The sequence below is a fragment of the Capsicum annuum genome, chromosome 8 (genome assembly GCF_002878395.1).
Source record: "Capsicum annuum cultivar UCD-10X-F1 chromosome 8, UCD10Xv1.1, whole genome shotgun sequence".
NCBI lineage: Eukaryota > Viridiplantae > Streptophyta > Magnoliopsida > Solanales > Solanaceae > Capsicum > Capsicum annuum.
In genome coordinates, this window is record NC_061118.1 from 66,535,697 (window position 1) to 66,549,275 (window position 13,579).

At 35.2% G+C, this 13,579-nt stretch overlaps 1 non-coding gene across 1 annotated transcript; it reads right to left on the reverse strand.

Moving 5' to 3' along the window:
- Positions 1 to 12,526: 12,526 nt before the first annotated feature.
- LOC124886878 lies at positions 12,527 to 12,631 on the reverse strand. Its single transcript, XR_007044282.1, has one exon. It is a non-coding gene; the product is annotated as a small nucleolar RNA R71 (small nucleolar RNA).
- Between the last annotated feature and the right edge of the window lie 948 nt (positions 12,632 to 13,579).

Below are 13,579 nucleotides of genomic sequence, written 5' to 3' on the forward strand. Positions count from 1 at the left end.
CTTGTACGAGTCCACCACGATAATTAGGACTAGGTCCCTTAATAGGTTTGCACAACAGATTAACGATAATAAGGACAAGGGCGGCTCTACCTCATCAAAAAAAGGTGACCGCCTTAGGTCCCTAAATTTGAGTGGAATCATTTTCAATAATAATATATTATTGATTTTTTTTACCAAAAAAAAAAAATGTTTATAGAAAAAGAAATTTTTTATTTAAAAAGAAAAAAATATTGAAAGAAATTTGATATCTCTAGAATAATATGCGTCAAGAAAATTAAAATGCTTGATTATATTTTTAACTGAAAAATAATTAGAAAAAATTAATTATATAATTTTAAAAATAAAATTGATTAAAATATTTTTCTTAAAATTTAAGGCCCCCGTTTGATTTTACCCTTAGGCCACAAATATGCTTGAACTGCCCCGCCCCTGAATAGGGATCAGGTCCCTTTACAAATTTGCAAAATAGATTAACAAGAGATGAAGTTAGGTGCAAAATGATAAACAACACCATGGGTCAAGAAACCAAGTTCCTTGACAGACAGTTGTGATACATTAAAAAACAATGAAGTTAGAGGGAAGAATAGTAAATAGAATACAACGACCTGTCTTACAGGATTTTCAACAACTCCACTAACTTCAAATCCAAAAGTGATTACAAATTTCAGTAATCACAAGGATTAAACTCTTAATCTTAACTCCTTTAACTAACTCTACTATGAAATTGATGTAGTAACTCTACCCCTGCATTGACTAACTCTAGTCAACACTCCTAGGTAACTCTACAGATCTGAGGTGGTTTTATACACTTTTGTATCATTATTCTATCTTATTTCGTTGTAACCCCCCGATTCCCGAGAACCGAAACGCCACACGGTGCTTATGATCCCGAAGGACCACAAGCTAATCCTTTTTCTGATATCTGTACCTATTCACTACATAATATAATAAAATACATGCAAAAACTGGCTAACACTTACCATAAGGTTCAAACATCTAGAAATATACAATACCTTAAGTACATCTGTCTGAAAAGCCTCTACACTGCCTGAACTGTGGAGTTGAAGGGACAATTCCCCCAACTAACTCCGTCTACTAAAATCAAATATTGTAATAACAACATCCTCGGATGATGAGGACTCACTGCTGCACCCACTGCTGCTATACAAGTGACTTCTAAGATGCTCCAAGTTTCACTCCTCTGAACTTATGGTTCCCCAAAATGAAAGAACACCGTAGGGCTAATGCGTCAGTACTAAGATGTACCGAGTATGCAAGTAGAGAAGGCTAAATGAAAGGGCTTATGCATAAATATTTAATCAACAGAATAATCATGAGAATAACGAACGAGTACACATATATGAATGCACAGTTCACAACCACTATAACAATTATAACGTCTCCAGATACCATAGCTCGGATACCACTTTACTGTCCTCGAAACTCACTATTGTACTGGGGTACTGCATTACTGAATCATAGGATACCAACATTGATCAATCAAATACACTCACACCCCTGACTCCTGAAGATTTATGCTGACACAGAAACCGTGAGAACTAGTTACATAACTCACCATGACTCCTCATAAGCAACTGAATATGTGGGGGTGCACGCAATAATTTGAATAATATCTTTGACTTCGTAAAACATGCGTACGGAAAATGAAGACTCACATGGCTTGAATTTCATTATCCATACTTCTTATAATATTATAGAGAGGAAAACATAAGTAAAATCCCATAAATCATCATAAAATCATCAATATTCATCATAAATTCTCATGACTCATCATAGAAAACTAAATTTATCAACTCAAGTCTCAGAGCGACTCGATAGTTCAAGAAACATTATCTTATAGACAGAGGAGTTTCCTATAACCGATAATCCCACGTGAGCCACGTGGAATACCAACGTTTTCCCTCCTAAGGAGAGCACTCCCATTGGCGGGAGTACTGTACTTTTGCCAGGGAGTACAATCTTAAATCTTTCATAGTCGCAATTCGGCTCTCTGGCCAACAATATCATCATCAACAACCCTACGGTGGAACATAGGTTTGGGGAATACCGAATTTCCCTCTCGGTTCTAAGTAATACTCCCCAACTAGCTCAGAACGCGTTAGAAAATCCACGACAACATCGCAAGGGTCTATCATAAAGACCAAATCAAATCTCTTTGTCATTTATCAAATCATATCAATTTGTGGATTCCTAACTCAACACATTTTAGCTCAAAACATTTTACTGTTCCTCAACATCAACATGGTATCAATAACACAACATTTCATCTCTACGAGCTTAAAATCAATCTAAATCATCCTGACTCTGCGGATGCAAATCAATATTCTGAAATAATCATTCTTTCATTCCAATATTCAAATCATGACAATAGCTTTTGAAAAGTATTTAAGATCTTCAAATCATAGAAAGATTTTGTATGTCGTAATGTAACTCAAATCATGGCTCTTATATCAAGAATCCTCAAAAAAATAATTTCATAATAGTGGTATGCAATTTATGGCATAAAATCTCAATTCAAGAAAACAAGATAATAAGGTTATTATGTATACCAATATTGGACGATTCAAAGTTCCATAAATTATATCTTGAAAACACTTGAAATATCAACTCATGGTAGAAATATGAAATTCACCATATCAAATTATAACTTGGGAATAATAAAGTTATCATGTACATCAAAGCTTAAATAATTTATATTTTTTTCATAACCTTATAATTCGTCATTAAAACATCTTGGGTATTTACCCACTTTACAAAATCATGAAATTCCAATGATAAAATCAATTCTTTAAGCACAAGAATGAAAAGATATTCTTGTTCAAAACCCCACATACTAAGTTCTCACGGAATTCATGTTAAGTTCTCAAATCATCGGAAATTCATCGATCATAGCACGACTAAGATTATCGCGAAACTGACTCAGCTCTAGACCAACAGACTATTTCGGGAATACGTACCCCCAGCAATCAATAACATAAGTAATACGTAGTATACAACAACGCATACTCACATGCCCATAGGCCATCATGCACTATGCATTCATTAACACGTCACACCAATCATTTGAAGATCATATTCATATACAAGTATTGGGATCTCATGCCATTACATCGTAGATCATTCAAAAAGGATGCATATGGTGAAGAAAGAATACAACATAACATAGTTCATCAAATCGGGACACAGACAAATAATATACATCTGACACATCATGGTTCACTTCTTAAGGTTCTTTCCTTTAAGATCTTGATATATACAATTCGACCCATAATTAGACATTTCACACTTAGCGTGGATGAATGGCCTTACCATTTCCCTCAAGCATCATAGTAAACACGTAGCATGCAAGTATGGTATGAACTAATCATTTCGATCACAAGGAGTCGTATAATCCATCTTTCTTCAACTAGGAATTTCTACAATTACCTTGCATGCACCATGTAGGCATAGGTCAGTATGAACAATTACATGTGCTACAACACCATCATTCATCTTAATTCCACCAACTAAATCCCTCGTTCGCACTTACAACTATATCATAAGCCTTCCACACAACATCCCAATTTTAGACAATAACATGGAGTTCATGTTGAATGTATACATAGAGAGTAGTCTAGTCATTTAGAACTTCTTATATCCTAAGAACATAAATTTATAGCCTCTTAGACAATTCCACAAACACCTTACACGCACTTTTAGGCATTGGTGAATTCGTCAAATTCTCATGTTTTTCGCCACCCCATATATCTCATCCAACCCACATAATCATCACATGCATGTATCAACCAACATACACCTTCACCACACACATATATATATATCAACCAACATGCATAATCATATATATATATATCAAGTAACATACATAATCCTCATATATATCTCAACCATCAAATATCAATCAACATATATAATATATATATCATCAAAGTCTAGAAAACATATATATATATAACTTGAACTTTCAAAAAGGGATTCATGGACTCTATGGACGAAAGGAGTCCATAGATAAACACTTGCATACCTTAGATTTCGTGGCCGGAAGAGATTGATGGAAGGAATTTTTGAATCAAAGCCTCCAATTAATTTCCCCCAATTCAAAACCCTAACCCTAACTTGATATATATATATATATATATATATATATATATAAATATACATATAAGAGAAATGAGAGGAAAATAATACAAGTTCTCAGCTGAATGGGGTATTTATAGAGGTTTAAAAGAGTGGTGAAAGACCAAAATGCCCCTAAGAAAAAAATAAAACCCGAATCTGTCCTTCAGTGATCTATCCGATAGGCTGAAGTAAATTGGCCATAACTTTTTACTCCGATGTCCAAATTGGATGAAACCAATTTTATTGAAAAGAAGACTGTCAGGGCTTTCCGCTGATATATAGAATCTCACACAGTTAATTAGGTACAAGGAGTTATGATCATGTGAAGTTGACCAAAAACAATCGCCTGGCTGCAGTATTTTTTTTTCCTGCACATTTTAGTGTTCACAGTTCGATCGGAATGGTCATAGTTTGATCGGAATGGTCGTAACTTATCGCTCGAGTGTCCGTTTTGGGTGATCCACATATCGTTGGAAAGCTTATTCGATGCTCTTCGAAATGGTGGGTAGAAATCCAAGAAATGACACATAGAAAAATTATAAATCATTCTCGTAGATAGGATCCAATACATTTACGCGCAAAATTTCGACGAAAAATTTTCTGGGGTATTACATCATCTCCCCCTTGTAAAAATTCGTCCTCTAATGTGAAGTCCAGATCAGGAACACAAATCGACTGGGTTTATTCAAGACAGCAACACATCTCAAAACATAACCACACGACTAAAGCATCCAATACTCTGCGTACGTTCACTAGTCATGCACATCTATCGCATAAAATATTCAACAACCCACTCATGGGTAAATTTTCACAACACACATGCATCTCAAATACACAGAATCATAACCCAACTAATCTCTTCAATACATGTTCAAACATGCCCACAATTTGAGTTCCTTTTTATTGAACGTGCATATTAAATACGAATATACCTAATATACCAAATTCTCGAAAGAATAACTAGAAATGCAACGAATGATGAGGTTAACATCATAGAAAGAGCATGGACATGCAATTATTATAACATTATGGGTATCTCCCCCTTGGGACCCAAGGTCCCTCTAGACATATTTCACTGAAATAGGAATGGGTCGGGAACTGTCTCCCTTTACTGCTTTTCCATACCTATTGGCACCACTACCAGATTCTGAGGGCCTAATTTGTCACTTTCTCTATCATCCTCCTCTCAGCTTTGAGTCATTTCCAGACACTTTTGAACACTTGGCTAAACCCCGAAATGAACTACAACCAATGTACTCTAGAGTCTGAGGCACAATGGTGCACAAAATAATAACTTAATTCATCCAGAAAGACTACACCTGAAAACATAAATTCAATACCAATGCTACTTCTTGGAATACAACTCTTATCTTTCCTTAGTCTCTACAATCATCATCATATACATACACTCTTTTCAGCACCTACTTGTCTTACTAAACACATATTCTTCTTTGATTTCTTCATAGGCTACTAATACCAAACTCACATCTTAAAACTTAGTTTGGAGTCCACAAACTTACATTCTTCAAAGATTCAAGCGTAGCTTCTAAAACATAACATGAATATCCATAAATCTTTAATAAACATACTTTTCTCATTCTAGCCTTCAAATATCACATCTCTTAAACTTATACTTCTCCACACCATGAGAATCGCAGCTATATCTCTATCAATCAACACATATAATTGCCAACTTCCAAACTTAGATTCTTACATATATAATTTCAAGCCTATTCATTCACTATATAAATAGCTAACCCCATAAGGCATACACTTCTCACTTTAGAGAACACTGTCCCGAAACTATCTGCGAGGACCGTCAGAGAAAGTTCTATCTGAAAGGCTTTGGCTTCACTACTTCTGTTACCTTAAGAGTAAAGTAAATCTGACATAAGTAGATCATTACAAGAGTCTACATAACTCTCTTGGAAAATCTTGCTATAACACGATTTGGATCATGAACGAACGAAAACTCTTCTAAACATCCCATAGCCTCCCGTATATGAATGTGGCGTGCAACACACTCTTGTTACAAGACTCTACTAGATGTGGCTTTTCAGACTCCCTAGGACACTGTTGAACCTTAGGCTCTGACACTAAGTTTGTAACGCCGCGATTCCCGAGAATCGGAATGCTACACGGTGCTTATGATCCCGAAGGACCACAAGCTAACCCTTTTTTCTGATATCTGTGCCTGTTCACTGCATAATATAATAAAATAGATGTGAAAAATGGCTAACACTTTCCATAAGGTACAAACATCTAGAAATATACAATACCTTAAACCACACACTAATACATCTGTCTGAAAAGCCTCTACACTGCCTGAACTGTGGATTTGAAGGGACAATTCCCCCAATTAACTCCATCTACTAAAATCAAATATTGTAATAACAACATTCTCGGATGATGAGGACTCACTGTTGCACCCACTGCTACTATACAAGTGACTTTGAAGATGCTCCAAGTTTCACTTCTCTGATCCTATGGTGCCCCAAAATGAAAGAACACCATTGCGCGAATGCGTCAGTACTAAGATGTACTGAGTATGCAAGCAGGGGAGGCTAAATGCAAGGGCTTATGCATAAATATTTAATCAACAGAATAATCATGAGAATAACAAACGAGTACATATATATGAATACACAGTTCGCAACCACTATAACAATTATAACGACTCCAGATACCACAGCTCGGATACCACTTTACTATCCTGGGAACTCACTACTATACTGGGGTACTGCATTACTGAATCATAGGATACCAACACTGATCAATCGAATACACTCACACCCATGACTCCTAAAGATTTATACTGACACAGAAACCATGGGAACTACTTACATAAATCACCATGACTCCTCATAAGCAACTGAATATGTGGGGGTGCGCGCAATAATTTCAATAATATCTTTGACTTCATAAAACATGCGTACGAAAAATGAAGACTCACATGGCTTGAATTTCATTATCCATACTTCTCATAATATTATAGAGAGTAAAACATAAGTAAAATCCCATAAATCATCATAAAATTATCAATATTCATCATAAATTCTCATGACTCGTCATAGACAACCAAACTCATCAACTCAATACTCGGAGCAACTCGATAGTTCAAGAAACATATTCTTATGGACAAGGGAGTTTCCTATAACTGACAATCACATGTGAACCGTGTGGAATACCAATGTTTGCCATCCTAGGGAGAGCACTCCCATTGGCGGGAGTGTTATACTCTTGCCAGGGAGTACAACCTTAAAGCTTTCATAATCACAATTCGACTCTCTGGCCAACAATATCATCATCAACAACCCTACGGTGGCACATAGGCTGGGGGAAATACTAAATTTCCCTCTCGGTGCTAAGTAATACTCCCCGACGAGCTCAGGACGCGTTAGGAAATCCACCACAACATTGCAAGTGTCTATCATAAAGACCAAATCAAATCTCTTTCTCATTTATCAAATCATATTAATTTGTGGATTCCTAGATCAACACATTTTAGTTCAAAACATTTTAATGTTCCTCAACATCAACATGGTATCAATAATACAACATTTCATCTCTACGAGCTTAAAATCAATATAAATCATCACGACTCTATGGATGCAGATCAATATTCTCAAATGATCATTCTTTCATTCCAATATTCAAATCATGACAATAGCTTTTGAAAAGCATTTAAGATCTTCAAATAATAGTAAGATTTTGTATGTCGTAATGTAACTCAAATCATGGCTCTTATATCAAGAATCCTCAAGAAAATAATTTCATAGTAGTGGTATGCAATTTATGGTATAAAATCTCAATTCAAGAAAACAAGATAATAAGGTTATTATGTATACCAATATTGGACGATTCAAAGTTCCATAAATCATATCTTGAAAACACTTGAAATATCAACTCATGGTAGAAATATGAAATTCACCATATCAAATCATAACTTGGGAATAATAAAGTAATCGTGTACAGCAAAGCTTAAACAATTTATATTTTTCATAACCTCATAATTCGTCATTAAAACATCTTGGGTATTTACCCACTTTACAAAATTATGAAATTCCAATGATAAAATCAATTCTTTGGGCACAAGAATGAAAAGATATTCTTGTTTAAAACCCCACATACTAAGTTCTCACGGAATTTATGTTAAGTTGTCAAATCATCAAAAATTCATCGATCGTAGCACGACTAAGATTATCGTAGAACTGACTCAGCTCTAGACCAGCAGACTATTTCGGGCATATGTACCCTCAGCAATCAATAACATAAGTAATACGTAGTATACAACAACACATAGTCATATGCCCACGGGCCATCATGCACCTTGCATTCATTAACATCTCACACCAATCATTTGAAGATCATATTCATATACAAGTATTGGGATCTCGTGTCATTACATCGTAGATCATTCAACAGGGATGAATATGGTTAAGGAAGAATACAACCTAACATAGTTCATCTAATCAGGATACACACAAATAACATACATTCAACACATCATGGTTCACTTCTCAAGGTTCTTTCCTTTAAGATCTTGATATATGCAGTTCGACCCATAATTAGACATTTCACACTTAGCGTGGCCTAATGGTCTTACCATTTCCCTCGAGCATCATAGTAAACACGTAGCATGCAAGTATGGTATGAACTCATCACTTCGATCACAAGGGGTCATACGATCCATTCTTCTTCAACTAGGCATTTCTACTATTACCTTGCATGCACCATGTAGGCATAGGTCAGTATGAACAATTACATATGCTACAACACTATCATTCATCTTAATTCCACCAACTAAATCCCTCGTCCGTACTTACAACCATATCATAAGCCTTCCACACAACATCCCCAATTTTAGATAATAACATGGAGTTCATGTTGAACGTATACATAGAGAGTAGTCTAGTCATTTAGAACTTATTATATCCTAAGAGCGTAAATTTATAGCCTCTTAGACAATTCCACAAACACCTTACATGCACTTTTAGGCATTGGTGAATTCATCAAATTCTCATGTTCGTCACCCCATATATCTCATCCAACACACATAATCATCACATGCATGTATCAACCAACATACACCATCACCACACATATATATATATCAACCAACATGCATAATCATCATATATATATATATCAAGTAACATACATAATCCTCATATATATCTCAACCATCCAATATCAATCAACATATATATATATACATCATCAAAATCTAGAAAATATATATATATATATATATACACATACATAACTTGAACTTTCAAAAAGGGATTCGTGGACTCTATGGATGAAAGGAGTCCATAGATAAACACTTACATACCTTAGATTTTGTGGCCGGAAGAGATTGACGGAAGGAATTCTTGAATCAAAGCCTCCAATTAATTTTTCCCAATTCAAAATCCTAACCCTAACTTGATATATATATATATATATATAAGAGAAATGGGAGGAAAATAATTCAAGTTCTCAGCTGAATGGGGTATTTGTAGAGGTTTAAAATAGTGGTGAAAAATCAAAATGCCCCTAAGAAACAAATAAAACCCGAATCTGTCCTTCAGTGATCTATCCGGTAGGCTGAAGTAAATTGGCCATAACTTTTTACGCCGATGTCCAAAGTGAATGAAACCAATTTTATTGGAAAGAATACTCTCAGGGATTTCCGTTGATATATAGCAGCTTACACAGTTCATTACGTACAAGGAGTTATGATCATTTGAAATTGACCAAAAAAATTGCCTGGCTGCAGTTTTTTTTTCCTGCACTTTTTACTGTTCACAGTTCGATCAGAATTGTCGTAGTTTGATCGGAATGGTCGTAACTCATCGCTCGAGTGTCTGTTTTGGGTGATACACATATCGTTGAAAAGATTATTCAATGCTCTACAAAATGATGGATCAAAATTCAAGAAATGACACACAGAAAAATTATAAATCATTCTCGAAGATAGGATCCAATACTTTTACGCACAAAATTTCGACGGAAAATTTTTTGAGCTATTACATTCGCCTTGTTTTGTGAGCAATTCATGTGTTTAACATTTTGATATTGATATAAATAAGAATTTAAGTGTCCAAGTGCATGATTTCAATGTTCAAAGTATTTTTCAAATAAGTTTGTACTTGATTGAGTCATTTAGAGTTCAACCCGGAAAACTAGTTTTACTAGCTTGAACTAGTTGTGTGTCTACTTGGTTTCGGGGGATTCTAATGTGTTTAATTTATTTAAAATATTTTAAAAGTGTAATTATGAGTGTAATAACTAATTTTAATGTGCAAAGTTTAATTTGATTAAGTCAAGAATCGGAATAATAAGTGGAAGATCATGGAGAATTGGTCTTATCTTAGCTCTAGTTTTGATTCATCATTGAGAATGTTGTATTATTATGATCTCTAATTTATGGTGTGTGATGTTGTAGTAATCTTTGTGAGCTGAATACGGTGATATATTAATGATATAAGGGATGAAAAGAAATATAAAATACACCACAAGATAGGGGATGAAAGATGGAACGATAAAGACTTAACCAAAATTATGGATGCAATTTCCAGTGGGTGCGTGCGATGAGCGTGCATCGTACTCTCCATTTCAGTGATACTTTAACTTAGAAATTATTTTGTTATTAAATTTCAGTAGCTGCATCCGATTTGCATGCGTACACCCTCCATTTTTGTGCAATACTCCGTGCGACGCACGCTTCATTCCTACCACTCTAACTGTTCTGCCGACACAGCTATTGGACATTGTCCTAATTTTATTCAAATTGGCACAGGGTTTGTGGGTCAATTGTGGAAATTTGGTCAATTGTGGGAATTTGTCCTTGGAACCTGTGTAGCTTTCAATTCCACATTAATTAGGAGGAGACTATATTTTATATCTATATTACCTGGGGACAATATTGAAGAGGAGGAGACTTGGACACGTCTTTAAAATTCGGTGGAATTACGGTAGCTGCTATAGTACTATTATTAGGTTTTAGTTATTTTATTTTGTTTTTAATTTTTTATATCATGTATTCAATAATTTGGATCGTGATTATGAATATTATCGCCTAAAACCCTCTTTCCGGGGGTAAGGCCAAGAACATGATTATTATTGTTTGAATTAATTTTGTTGGATTCGCTTATCATATTTTATTTTTTGTTTATTCTCATTTTAATTATTTTATAAATTTATCACCTTTAAAATACATATATTATTGACCTTTTGATCTCGGGAGAGGGAATAGAGAGATAGAACATGAGAATAAATAAAGTAGGGTTTGTATTCTTTTATAAAATAAGGGATTCAAATTAGTGTCTAGGACAGGGATGTACTTAGATGTCTTACTTGATTCAAACGTAGGATGATAGCTTTAATCACATAATTGAGTTATTACATCCCAGCTCAATTATGTAGTTGTAATTTCCATATTAGGTAAAAGAATAGAGGTTGAGAAACCATAATCATGCAATTAACCCTATGAATCAACAACCAAGATATATAAGCAAATTAATGAATGAAATTCTATAACATTGTGTGATAGTTCAAAGTGCTTTGACCCATAGTTTTAATCCATTGATTGTTTCACATACTTTAATTTACGCATTATTTATTTTATTTTTAATTTATAAAATTTGAAACTCTCTTTTTGGTTACTCTTGCATCAATTGAATCTGAATTGTGAACTGAAATCAAATCGTTGCCAAATCAAGTCTATGTGGGATCGATAACACGGCTTTCTTGAAGGCCACTATATTACTTGGTAGACCACGTACGCTTACGTTTGCACTTGGGTTTTTTCATGTTTTTGGCTCATTGTTGTGGACTTGTTATTTAGAAATTATTTATTTTCATTTTACTTTTAGATTTATTTGGTGTTTTTACGCTTGGTCTTGGTAGAACCAAGCTCCAAACCGGAGCAAGACTTTCACCAATGCAGGAGAGAAGCAATCCTTCTCTCCAAAATTCCTCAAATCCAAAAATACCAAGAGAATACTGCTCCAATGGCTGAAGAATAAGTAGCCCGAAGGACAGTTAGGGAAGTGGAAGTCCCACTTTTGATGAACTTGACTTCCCCAATTTAAAGACCGACAGCTGGGGGGAGTTTTGTGTTGAAATACGATATGGTGTAGCTTATTATCAGCAGAAGACAATTTGCAGGGCTTTCACACAAGGATGCACAAGTCTACTTGCATACTTTCATTGAGCTTACTGATACATTCACTCCGACTGGGGTGACTTCAGATTATGTGAGACTGACATTGTCTCCCCATTCACTTTTGGGGGAAGCTAAAAGCTAGTTAAATGCAGAGCTGTTCAATTCAATCACATTATAGGATGACTTAGCAAAAAAGTTCCTCATCAAATTCTTTCCATCATGCAAGACTGTGAGACTTTGCATTGAGATAGTTAGCTTCAAACAGAATCCTAATGAAAACCTTTATCATGCTTGAGAACTCTTCAAGGATTTTCTTTGGAAGTGTCCACACCACCAATAGTCCAATGAGTTACTTGCTCATATTTTTGTAGAAGCTCTTTATCACAATACAAGTATTTTGCTAGATTCAGCCATAGGTGGTCAAGTGCTGGAATTGACTTATGATGAGCTGTACATATTATTGAACCACAAAGCATAAGGAAATCCAGAGTGGCATTCAGATTCTAGAAGTGACACAAAAATAATTGTGGGAGTATTAAAGGTGGACCAATTCACAGCCTTATCAGTACACGTATTTGCCTTACAAAATTTGATCAATACTCATTTTAGTGGCTTAAAGTTGGGAGCAGCACAACCTGCAACCACAGTCAATGCCATCCAACAAGCTGCAGGTTGGTGTGAGGTATGCGGGACCAGTGGTTATGCAGCGGCCATGTGTGCTTCAAATCCAAAATCTATGATATATGTAGGTAGTTCTCAACGGGAAAACTATGGTAATACCTACAACATGAAGTGGCAAACTTAGCCACCAAATCAGCCATGGAATGCCCCACTGCTACAGACCCAATCTAATCAGTCAACGAGCAATATGGAATAAATATTGAAATAACTCTTAGCTGGTCAAGCATAATTGGTTGTTGATATGAAAAGTTAAAAGGAAGATTTACAGAATCAGTAAGTGGCCATAAGAAATTTAGAGTTACTAGTGGGCCAATTATCAGACGTACTGAATACAAGACTAAAAGATAGGTTGCCAGTAGATACAGAAAATCCAAAGTAGGTTATGGTAATCATCTTAAGTAGTGGCAAAGAGCTTCAAGGAGAATCTCCTATGGCAAGAAAGGAGGTTGATGCTGATATGGTGACCAAACAGGTTCCCGAAGAAGTTGTTAAAAATTCAAGAAATTTGGAGTACTTGAGACCAAAAGTTGTTGAACCAGAAGTGAAGAAGACACTGCCATTACATTTCCCTTAAAAGCACATAAAAGTGAAGGAGGATGCCTTGTT